This window comes from Corvus kubaryi, unplaced genomic scaffold (assembly GCF_017639235.1).
Source record: "Corvus kubaryi isolate FWS band 111438036 unplaced genomic scaffold, C.kubaryi_AGA036_p1.0 37357, whole genome shotgun sequence".
In the NCBI taxonomy this organism is placed as follows: domain Eukaryota; kingdom Metazoa; phylum Chordata; class Aves; order Passeriformes; family Corvidae; genus Corvus; species Corvus kubaryi.
This window is the reverse complement of record NW_024581117.1, coordinates 10,611,648-10,624,488: the sequence shown is the minus strand read 5'-3', so window position 1 is coordinate 10,624,488 and position 12,841 is coordinate 10,611,648.

Genomic DNA, 12,841 nt, shown 5'->3' with positions numbered 1-12,841 from the left:
TGCTTTAGCAGCCATTAGTTTAAATACACTCAGCAGTGTAAACATTCATATGCCAAATCAATTCAGTAAATGGGAACAGGTCACTGTATTAAATGGACTGGAGTGTACTCAGCAGATCCCCTCAGCAAGAGATGCAGGGACTGTTCTCTCTCTCCAACACTTTATTCTTACTAGAAACAGTTTATTGAAGAAATTATTTTATCATTACTTGGAAGTAATGACAGGAGAGGTCCCTAAGAGGTTTAATATATCTCCAGGACGGGGAGGATGGTGCATGCTAGGGAATGCAGGTAGTCTTGAGTTAGAAACAGCCAAGGGGGTACAATTCCCTGTCTTTGGCTCCCATCCCTAAATGCATGTGCTTCTGGAGTGAGAGACAGCCTGGAAAACTAACAGCAATACAAACTGCCAATGCTTTTCTCTTCCAGGGATGCCATGGTAGGAGAAAAGGGCTTTTCTCTTGGCATACTTGGCCAGTGCTGCTTGGACAGTTGCACTAAAGAAACATTGAGGGTCTCAAACAGTGGCATGGGCATCAGATGCCCTGCAGTCATTGAGATAAATATCTGCCTCTGCTGTGCCTTGTGGGTACTTGTCCCAAATCCTTTCACCAAGTGTGGTAAACCTGTCCTGGTAGGCTGTGGGAAGGGGCTTTCTAACACCTTGGGCAGGTTACATCTGAGTATGTACCCTGGCATGCTCTGTGCACATGCTGGGTGAACAGAGGCTTTGTGATTCTCCTTGTGTAACAAGAGAGAAATAATATGGTAGGAATGTTGACTTTTCAGAAACAGCAGAACCAAGAAATGCCTGGTGATTTTTTTTTCCCTGGCTGTGAGATTGTCACAGGCTGAGCAGATCAAATGGCCACACATCCTTTAGCCTCTGCCATATATCTCCTGCCTGAAGAGGCTGTGAGCCCCTGGCAGAACCTGGCAGGTCCTTGCAGAAGTTAAACAAGTTACTCACATACTTGTACATGATTATATACTTATATATGAGGAGTACTCAGTAGTCCTCAACACACAGACCTGTTGTTTCATTACAAATAAAATCAATGTGATATGAGTTTGATTTCAATGCTGTCTTGAGGGGAAGGTGATGAAAAATCTAATGTGAAATTGATTCATCCCTATCCATGCCATGATAAAAAAAAAGGAGAAGAAAATCCAGTGCTCTTGTCAAGGGACTGCAGAACTGGGGACATTAGGAAGTGCCTGGGCATTGGCTAAGCCTAAAATCTTAGTTTAGTATTGAAGAAATATTTTTCTCATTACACTTCCAGTTTTGAAGTTTTTTATGACAGGAAAAAAATTAACTAAGAAAAACAGGATTGACTGAGGTTTCCTTGGGTCCCACTAAAACTGCTGCAGTGATGGGAAATGTCATTAGGCAATCTCAGGTGTGCACCAGTTGTGCATCTTTGCTGGCTGTGGGCATAGGAAGGGGTGACTTGGCATAGGGCCACTTATTTTGCCCCTCTGGTGGGACTTTGCCATTTCAGTGTACTCTGGTCATGGTAACACGGGTATGAATGAAGAGAATTTGATGAGTGAGGAAGAAGAGTTTTAATTTGCACACTAGTTGTGATCAGTGTTGTTATTCCTATGTCCCCCACCAATGCTAGTGCAGGCAGTGAACTGGGATAAACTACTACTGAGTTTTCCTCAGAGGCTGCAGTACCAGGGAAGCACAGTACAGAGCCAGCCCTGAGCAGTGTTACACTGCACAGCCTGAGGGCATCACTGGTGTCACCGCTGTGCTTTGGTCACCACAGCACCCCTCTGGCTCAGCTGCTGCAGCAAGTGATTGCTGTGACTGTCACTGTCACACACGGAGTGCATGTATTGTTGTCCTAACCTGGGATATGTGTCTAAGATATGCCAACTCTTCACTGTTGCAGGCCATGGCCCCACTTGCATAATAACATTAATCTCTTCCAATTTCAAAGATTGGGCTTTCTTATGTTATGATGAGGTCTTGGTTTTTATTTGTTTTTAAGAATAAAGAGGAGAGTAAAACCTTTACAGCCTCCTCATCTGGATTGATTGTTATTTCAGGCTATAACTATGTCCCATAGTACCATTGCAGAGCCTAAGAAGATTTAACTAACCTGTTTCATCCACCTCATTTCATGAGGAAATGAGAGCTTAGGTAATTGCTGAACTTGCTAATCACTTCAAAAGTACCGGTGAGCAAGTTTTAAGAATTCTGCAGAATGAAAGTAATCAGAAAGATTTTATTCCAAAGGGCCAAGTGTATGAAAGCCAGGTAACTTCTTGTGTAACCTGCTTGGGCTGTTTGTCCATCACCTACTGTAGGGAGTTTGGTCCCGAGTGAAAGAAATTGCTGAAGTCAAGAGCTGAATAGGTTTGCAAATGTGATATAGCGAAACTGAATAAATTTCTGCTCTACATATGTGATTCTACCACTGTGTCGTTGTTTTTCACCTCTGTATCCCCCCTGCTCTCTGTGGTGCTGCTTCTCCCCTCATGTCTCAGTGACACCAAGTGCTCCTCAGGCAGTGATACTCCTGCTGTGGTCCATGAGGTGCTCAGTCTAGCCTCAGGAGGCTCAAAATAAATACCTGGAATTTATATTTCCTCCAGATATGTTCTATATTGGGTGCTATGGTATTGCTCCTTGGTTCTGTAGCCAGGGGTAGTTGAAAGAGTTTTGTTTACTCTTTAACTATACAACTTTTCCAGAAAACAAAAGAAATTTGATGCTTCTTAAGGAAAAACACTCTGCGCAGCATGAGGGTACCATGGGCTCTGGAGTTCCTGCCTGCAGCCAGTTTGATTCTTTTGATGTAGAACCCCAGTTCCATTTTATCAATGTGTTTGTTTATTTTGCTGGGATTTCATAGCTTTTTAAACAGAAGCTCACCACATGTTTTGGTAGTGGCTGTGACAGTACACACGAACATTTCCTGATTCATTATTTCTCCTTTAACCAGCTCTGTCTATCCTCTCATTCTAGTCTGTATTTAACAGATGAGTGTGTCTCAATAATGAACATTTGAGAATGTCACAATCTGTGTATGTGGCAGTCCTCCAAGTGAAGGAGGAAAACTCTGGGAAGAGTTCCTGGGTACTCATTTTACAGCTCAGCATTAGGCATCTGTTTAATTGTTCCTAACAAGCTGAAGCAAAATGGACAGGCAGACACAATCAGAATATTTTTAAATTTACATCTCTTTGATGTTTCCCATGCCAGGGTAGGGTTTGGCAGTCATTCTGTCTCTGGAGTATGAAAAAAATGCCAGGCTTGCTGAGGGTGGGCTTCCCTTGTGCCTATGTGGTGTTTGAAAAGGGCAAAAGTGAGAAGTGGAGAAACTTGCAGCCTTATGAAATCAGTATTAAGTTTTGAGAGGAACCTGTAAATTTAATGGTGTTGCACCTCAAGGTTGTTTACTTCAGGATGATTTGGTTATTGGGATTCATTGGCTCTTATGCTCCTCAGGCAAACTAGCTGGTGAAAAAACAGAGCTGGTCAGAATAAGTGCTGTTGCAGAGGCAGAAATAGAACATACAGGCTAACGAGTAAGTATGTAACCTACAAATGTCCACGGTAAAATGCATGGAGTGATCTGTCCCTGGCAGCTGTAAAGCTGGCTGTGGTCAGCAGGAGCTGGGACCCACTCCCTGGGACCCCTCAGGGATATCCCTCTCTGAGTGTGGGAGACCTCCTGAAGCCCCTGCTTTGGTTCTGAGGACTTATTTCTTCCTGCAGCAATTGCCAAGCAAGAGGCAGGGTTCTCTGCAGTTGTTTTACTGAAGTCATTCTTGTTGTAGATTTTGAGCCTGTTTGAGCTCTTCTCGCTACTGACTTACAATGGTGGTCCTCCCCTCATCAGGGGATGTATCACTTCTCCTTGTGAAGGTCTCATGATGCCTACAAAGGGTAGTCTTGGAAAAACTAGTGTGATTTGATTCACAGAAATGCCTCCATATTCAGTGTTAATGATTTGTAACTATAGCCGGGATAAAGGAGCTGCAGGAGCAGCCCCAATTTCTTGTTGTGCTTTTAGGGATGGCTGTTTGTAGGGGTGAGTACTGTGACCAACATACTCGTGTGGCAGACTAATGGCTCACAAGTGCCACGTTTTCAAAAAGCTGTTGACAATTCACCCCTCTTGTGGTCATCTGCTAATATGCACTGAACAGCTTACTTTTTTTTTTAAAGTGTGGGTATATTTCTACCTCTTTCAAGCTTTCTTTGGGGCACGGTTTGTTTCTGCTTTTTTTAAACTGACTGTTCCTGCATGGTTAACTGGAGTCAACTTGAGGTTAAAGTTAATTTAAACTGGATGCTATATTTAGCATTTATGGTGCTAAAAGGATTATAGGAAAATAGATACTACATAAGTGGCCATAATCTTCTCACTGCTTGTGTTACTTGAGTGGCAGAGAACGGGGTGCCAATCTGAGATTAAAATCTAATTTTAGGGAGTTAACAAGAGTCACATTGAAGCAAAAAAGTACAGAGGGATTAAATTTTGTGGACTTAATTTTTTAAATTGGGCCTCTGACCTGCTTAAAACCTTGCAATCACAGCTTTAACCAAAGCCTATGATTCTAAATGATGTACTATTTCCATACACCAATTTAATAAAATCAAACCAGACATTTCAGTTATACCCTTGATGGAACAGTCAGAATACATTTTCAGAGGTCAGTTTTTTCCACTGCCTGAAGTTTGGCAAGCCAGCTCTTTGCCATTATTTTTGATTGCTGGAGGCGGTAGTTAGCCAGCTCCCCATCTGTATTTTTTTCCTCCATGAGAGTGACAAGAAAGCCCAGCCTGGGATGTGAGGAACCAGTGCAGATTGCAGCTCTGCAGCTCCAGTACTGCCCCTTGGTCACAGTATAGCCATCTTGCCGGAAAAGATCTCCCAGTTAATTTTTTTTTCCTTCACCTGGAATAAACAAAAAAGAAGAAGTAGACTAGTGCCAAGTAATGTTGTTTGCAGGCATGGCCTTATGGCTCTGGCAGGAGGGTGGGCTACTTCTGAAAAGAGACACAAAAAATTGTAAACCATAGAATTCCCATCACTGTGTTATAGATGAACCAGCTTCTCTGAGTTAAATTACCATGCAACTGAGAAAGGACTGGCTGCTAGCACCCAGGCACTGCAGGAGCCTGGTGACTTGGTGAGATATCATGCACAGCACTGGCTTACTGGGGGTTATTCTGCATTCTTCCAGTCATATTTAATGGCTACCAGCAGGAGGAGGAACGGATCTTGCATTCTGACTGCAACCGAAACCTAAGCAAAATTGGCATCCAGAGAATATCTGAACTGGGCTCCCTTTTATTCCTGCTTGTCTGCAGGCTTTTAAATAACAATTAAACCCTCTTAATGGGATTTGTGTACCATATGGCACCTTTCTCACAGGATGACACTTTCTTGTTGTTATCCTGTCATTTGTCCATATTTACAAATAGTTTTCAGCCAGAAAAACAACAGGCACCATTTGAAGACACCCAAGGAGAGAACACCATCCCTTTGCATAATTATTTGTAAATCTTTGTCTGAGACATTGTGTTCTCTTGTGGTGGTAAATCAGTGGAGTAGATTTCAATGGTGTCCTGGTTTAACCCCAGCTGGCAACTAAGCCCCACACAGCTGCTCACTCACTCCCGCTGCAGTGGGATGGGGAGGAACTGGAAAAGTGAGAGAATCGTGGGTGGAGATAAAGACAGTTTAATAGGTAAAACAAAAGCCATGTCTGTAAGCAGAGCAAAACAAGGAATTCATTCCCCACATCCCATGGGCAGGCAGGTGTTCAGCCATCCCCAGGAGAGCTGAGCTTCCTCACATGTAACAGTTACTTGGGAAGAAAAATGCCATTGCTCTGAATGTCCCCCTCTTCCTTCTTCTCCCAGCTTCATATATTGAGCATGATGTTATACGGTCTGGAATATCCCTTAGGTCAGCTGGTGCCAGCTGTCCTGGTTGTGTCCTCTCCCAACTCCTTGTTCATCCCCAGCCTCCTCACTGGTGGGGTGGGGTGAGGAGCAGAAAAGGTCTTGGCTCTTTAATCAGTGTAAGCAGTGTAAATGCTGATCAGCCATAAGGAAAACATCCCTGTGTTATAAACACTGAATCCAAAACATTGCTGTATACCAGCTGCTATGAAGAAAATTAATTCTAACCCAGCCAAAAACAGAACAAGTGGCAAGCTCAGGCCTTGGAAATGTCATAGTGAAAAGAAGTTAATAAATGCTCAATGTAAGCATAGACTGTTGGGTGATAGGATTCTGACATGCCTCTAGTCTAGAATTCCTTAGTTTTGTTTGTAAAACTCTCATTTTTTCTGGTAATGAATTCTGAGCAAAAGTAATTGCAAAAGGACACCAATTTTATCATTTGGTCCATGTAATAAAAGACACACGAAGGTATTTCTTGTCTTACTGAGGCTTGCAATGCTTGCTTCTCTTTTAATTTCCTCCTAATCCTATTTCAAAGCACTGAGGTTCAGCCAGCAGTAGTTACACAGCTGTTTGGTGGTAGATGGAGCCTTTAATTATGGGCAGTGCCATGGGATTAATGTTTCTAATTTCAGCTGCTGAATGGGTTTCCACTGGAGTCAAGATCCATTTTTTTTCACTGATGCTTCAGGTTGAAACTCATTGCTGCTTCATGTGTTGTATTTATAAGTATGGCTGCTATATACATTTGATTCCAAATGCCATCTTTATGTAATTGTGTCAGAGGTGCTGATACTCTGCTCTCCCCACCTGTCTATCCCACAGCAGGTGTATCTGTCTCCTGCAATGCCCTCCAGTGTGCAGTTTCCCCTGAAGAATCCTGCCTCTGAATAAGCACCTGGTGCCTTCTAAATTTTTAGACCACTGAGGTTGGCTAGCATGACTCCCTTCAGCAAGCACACTGGGATGAGATCTGACCATATCTCTGATGTGCTCCACTTTCCAAGTGCTCTGTGGATGAGTTTGGAGAAAGCAGTGGAACGTTTCAAAATAGTTTTGGCCTTAATGGGAAAGCATTCATAGCTTCACAAGGGTTGATCACTCTTTGCTGCTACCCAAGAAGATTTTACACTTGGTTTGCATCCTTAGGAATGGATTATGATCTCTCAAACATCTGCTATCAAAACCTTACCTGATTGTCTATGTCACAACAGGACATAAGGTTACCCCTTCTCCCTGACCATGAGGTCAGTGTGTCTCCACGATGCTAACCCTGCATCCTTGCCTGTCATAACCCCTGTAGCATCATTTGATCCTTCATGGAAGCATTGCAAGGACGTTGATTACAGTGTAGGCAGTCCTGTTTCACCAAGGACTGAGGAAATAAACTTAGGGGAACTAAGGAGTCAGAGCTTACTGAGCCAGGAATGACAACCTGGGCTGAAACTAGGCCAAATGTGTATCTTCAGAGGTATCTGTCTTTGTCTAAAAGGTTGCAAGTGATGGTGGTTTCACTAGTTCCCCTGATAAGCTGTTTCTGTCTTTTGTTGTCTTACTTAATTGCTGGGAAATTTCCTCTTATTTCAAGGTTGAATTTTTCTGACTTTGACTTTTATTCATTGAGTCTTTGTCAGTCAGATTGGAAAGCTCCTCACGTATGTCTTCCTCAAGAGCAATTACCTACACAGTGTGATGAAGGTATGTCTGTGCTTTCTCTCAGTGAGCTGAATATGCTGAGCTTCTTACCCATCCCGTCAGAAGGCACAGGGTTTTTTTTAAAGCCAGAGAATTCATTTGTGACACTCACTTGAACTCTGTCCAATGACTTCAAATCCTCTTAAAATGCAGACACTAGGACAGGATTCTGTAACGTACTAAGGGTCTTGGCAATGCTGCCAAATGATGCTGAAATCCTTCATTATTTCTGCTTCATATTATTCTCCCCCACCCATATTCACGAATCTCATTAGTCCTTTTTGCAACAGCATTGCCCAGACAGCTTACATTGAGGCGATTATCTATAATGACCCCTAAATCCTTTTCTGAGCTCTGTTTTTCAAAGCAAAGTCTTCTATCATGTAAATATAAGCAACTGCCATTCTTGGATCTCAAACACTTGATCTTACCAAAATACATTTTTGCAGGTTACAACCACTTACCCTGAAGGCTCATGTACCCATCTATCTCTTAGTTACTACCCCACGTGGTTTTATGTCACCTAAACAGGAGACTATAACATAGAGAAGCAAAACCAAAAAGTCAATCAAGAAAAAGTCTCTGGTTTAAAAATGTCCCCATTCAGTGGTATCTGTCTATGATCTGCATTTCAAGATCTGCCAGTAGCCTAGTATTCAGTTCATAGAACATGTTATGTGGTAATTCCATAAAAGGTATAATTAGCTGTATTTTACTTTACAAGTATGCTGGAGAAACTCAAGTTTTCACTAGGAACACATGAGTCTTTGCATTTTGTCCTGGAAACAAATATCATGATCTAAATTTCTTTACATCTAGTCAAGTCAAGTAATTTCCAAATTGTTCTCATTCAGTTGGCAAAACCAGGTCCAGCCATTAATTAAAAATTATTATTCCTAATTGGTAGTACAAGCATGTGATTCTAGGAAGGTCTTTTCTGGCTTAAATGATTCAATGATGCTGAGTTGCCTAGTCCCAGATTTTGAATCCTTGCTGAAAACAGGCTGCAGTGAAGTGACTCAATGTGCTGACAAAGGATATGAAACAAAAATCCCCCCCTCTTTTCAGATTTATAGTCTGTTTAAGGTGTTTTTCCTTACTTTCTGTGTGGATTCCACTTCTGGGGAGAGCTTATGTACCAAACTCAGGCTTGGAGACCATCCTCCTGGAGCTGATATATCACACACTGATGCCAAGTATCTCAGTATGTAGATTCTTTGTAGATAAAGGGCTAACAGTAAATCAGCCCACTGTCCTGTGTCCATTAAGATTTTTTGTTTGTTATCTATTTCAAGAAAGTTGAAACTTTCCCAGTAAAGGAAAGGCTTGAAAGTCCTCTGGGAAATGCAGCATTTAATCCATATATCAGAGGCACCATTCCGTGTGATATCTAGGACATGCTGCCACTCAATGACCTGCTGAGACAGAAGCATAACTGCAGAGTGCTGATCAGCTTCAAAGTTTGAACTGACTCAGGTTCAGTAGTGAAAGAGCTGACAAACATTGCCACCACTGCACTGGGTTTGCTTTCCTTCTATTTGTTTGATGGCATTTTCCCTGCCCCATCTGTACTTAATAGCATCCTTAAGCTGTTGTTTCTACAATTGATTTCAGCACAATGGTCTCTCATACAATGTGATATAATTTGCTTGGAAAACTGCTTATCTTTGAATGGTGGGTCAGCTTATTGATAGAGAAATCAAGAATGTTGCTGTAGCACCTCATGGTGTAGTTAAGTGGAAGAAATCTTGGGGAAGTGGACACGAATCAATGAACACCAAGAAAAAAAATCTGTTTTCTCATTGTTCACCAGGAAAATTAAAAGAGTGGCTTCTCCAGCAATTATAGCCTTCAACTGTTGCCTGTCAAAATATGCTTTGTTTTCACTGTCAAGAACTAAAGCACATTGAAAATTTAGCACTCTTGCTGTAGCACTTGCAAGTTTTTTCTCTGCTTCCACTTACATAATAATCTTTGCTGTTTTTATATCACAGAACCATAGAATGGCCTGATTTGGTTTGGAAGAAATCTTAAAGATCATCTAGTTCCAAGCCCTCTGCCTTAAGCAATGACACCTTTAACTAGACCAGGTTATTCAGAACCCCATCCAACCTGGCCTATATGTAAGTTAACTATTGCTGTCACCATTTCAGTCCTTTCTTTAAAAATAAGATATATATGCTTGTAGGATGCAGATGTTTGTCTTCCTAGAGTCACATTCTTGTACTACAATAATTAGAAACAATTATTTTTAAAACTTGACTTTTGATAGCACTGTGAAAAATATTAGCTCTTGCTTTGTAGTGGCACAATTATTTTTCCAATTCCCAAGAACAAATTGTTAGTAAAGAAAGCACATTTTCTACCATTAGAAACCTACTGAACTAGGTATTGTCTTCTGAAACATATTTCTAAACAGTGTTTAATTAATTTGCATTAATTTGAGACCTGGGTTAATTAAAATTAGATTCCTTTAAAACAGGTAATTGAATTTGCACCCGAAATACTTCTCAATACTAAATTGACATTTAGGTGCAAAATATTAATTGTCTTGACCACTTCTATGGGTCAGAGTCTCAAGGGAGGTAGCAGCTCTCTGCAGCTCCCTTTGTGTCACCTCTCTGGCACTGTTAAGGGGTGCTATCCCTAAACAAGGAGCCCTGTGCTTGTCTCCTGCTTCTTCTGAAACAAGGAAAACTGGTACCCAGCACAGCCCATTTCCACAGCACTACCTCTCCTCTTCTGACAGTTTTGTGGCCTGATGCTCTGTTCCAAACAAAACCTTCTTTGGAAAATTTCATACATGGCTAACACTGGAAGAAATTACAGTCTGTGTAAATCCAAGGGTCTCAGAGTGCTAAAAACCCAATTTTTAAATCTTACATGTACAATTTCAATTGTATTAATAATCATTCAGACTTGCATCTCATTGAGAAGCATTTTTGTGCTTCGCAGTGCTGTTATTGGATCCTTTTGTCTTTTAATGATATACACAAAAGATTAAATTAGTAAACTTCCAAACAACACCTAATATAGATGTGTAGGCATGTGTGTTCACCATTTGAAAATTCTTATTATTTTACATAGTATTAATGCACCAGGTCCATCCTCCCTTTTTCTCTGAGGCAAGTGGAATGCCTCTTTTCATAACAAAAAGGCTTCTGAGTGTTTACTGTGCTAGCCTGGCCAGGGTAGCTCATATAGACCATTGACTGTAATCCTCTGATGAACAATCTTGAGTGTGGACATGTATGAAAAGGCAGATGGTACCAAATAGTTTTGCAGTTTAGCTCCAATGGGCAAACTCTCACTGTCATAGGCTGAGGTGTGAGCCTCTACTCTGTGATCCTCACAGGTGAAACATGAACAGAAATTTAAGTGAGACATAACAGGAAGGATGAGTACTTGTGACTAACACTTGCCATTCATCATATTATAAGGATCTTACGTTACACTTTTTGTATTTGTATCCCACCTTGTTGAACCAAACCAATCATTAGCACTTGGGCTCATCTTTAAGAAATTGGCAGTCCATTTTTTCCTCTGTGATGACAAAACCAGCTCACTGCACTGTTTTACAGTAATGCAATTCAAAGAGGCGTGATGATAGACTGGGAAAGTGCAGATTCCTCCTCTGACCCTGTTGCTGAATTGTTGTGTAATGCTCCCATCAGCTGTACTGGAGTTCTGGGAAAAACACATCAGAGTGTGTGTGAAGCACGTGAAGAACGTGCACTGCAGAAAAACCTGACTCCCTTTTACTGAACTGTGGGGTGTTTCTAAGTGTGGGCAGTGTGGGAAAGCTGAGTCAGCAAGATCTGGATTTTCCAGTGTTCTTGAGGACACAGTAACTTCGTTTGGAGTTGTGGGTGTTTAATAACCTTGAAAATAGAACTGCAAGAGATGCTATGTAAGGTGTGAGGCATTTATGTCTGCTGAAAGAAAACCTGAAGAAATTATGCTTTGTATCTAGAGATAAGGAGGAAAAATTGCCTTCTGATTTTTCTTTGAAAGTCTGTTTTTCATCAGTGTGTCAAAACACAAATGAGCAGAATTGGTTTGCCTGTAAGAAGGATAGTAGGGTGGTTAAGTGATATCGGATATAATACTGCAGATCACTGGGTGTTAAGAGTGGTTGGATGCTGAATCAAGTAATTGAACCCTGAGGAGAGCCACACCTTCCTCTTCTGTTTTGGTTGTCTTCAAAACCTTCCCAACAAAGAGCTGCAGTGGCTAATGTGATGTAACCTGAGGTGTCATTTAATTATTTTTAACAGTGGGCATGCTGTTGTTGTAGTCACTCTCATCTTTAGTGACAGGACAGGTACTAATCACTGGTGTTCCTATTGGCTGTAGTGGCATAAGCTGAGTCTCCATTTTTTTGTTCTTACAGTTTGCTTTAGAGAACAGGTGGAATACTACGTGTATAGGAGTGTCTTACACCCCTGGATAACCCCCTGGCCTGTACTTTGGTTAGGGTAATGTAAATCCTGTTTCTAGCCACCTGGGATTCTCTAGAGTGCAAAAACATTATGGGATTTTGTATGCTTCAGTGTAAACTACTCAAGATAACACCTTGTTGTGACAGGTGTTATCAGGATGGTAACAGATACCCATTGGCAAGACCCGGACAACCAACAGCACCACAGGGAACTGGGCCAGCACATTGTGGTGAAGGCTGACTATGCTAAGGATAAGCTGTATAATTAACTGGATGTGTTGGGCTTCTTGATGCACTTCAGTTTGCTTTCAGACATTTTCCTGAAGCACAGCACACTTGTTTAGGGTACTGCTAGATCTTGGTGACCAGTCCCTGAAAACTCTCATGTTTAATTGCATGTCTTTCTTTCTTTTTTTTTTTTTTTTTTTTTTTTTGTGGCGAGAGTGAGAGAATCCACGATCCAATTAATGAGCCACGAGCAGCCTCAGTTCCTCCACTCTTTGGCAGAAAGTCAGCAACCAAAGCTATGAACTAAAATTTGAACAGTTTGTTCAAATGCTTTGTTTCTCTCTCTCCACTCAGTAAGGAGCTTTTGTAACTTGTATGAAGGAGCCCTCAGGCTGGGACAGCTACGGGCCTGACTGGATGAGAAGCATTTGTTGAAAATATTTAGGGTGGAGATAAATGACAGGAGAAAGGATTCAGGTTTTATGTACATCTTTAGGTTTGGAGGTGCACAGTGAAACCAGGTGGGATTTCTGACCAGAT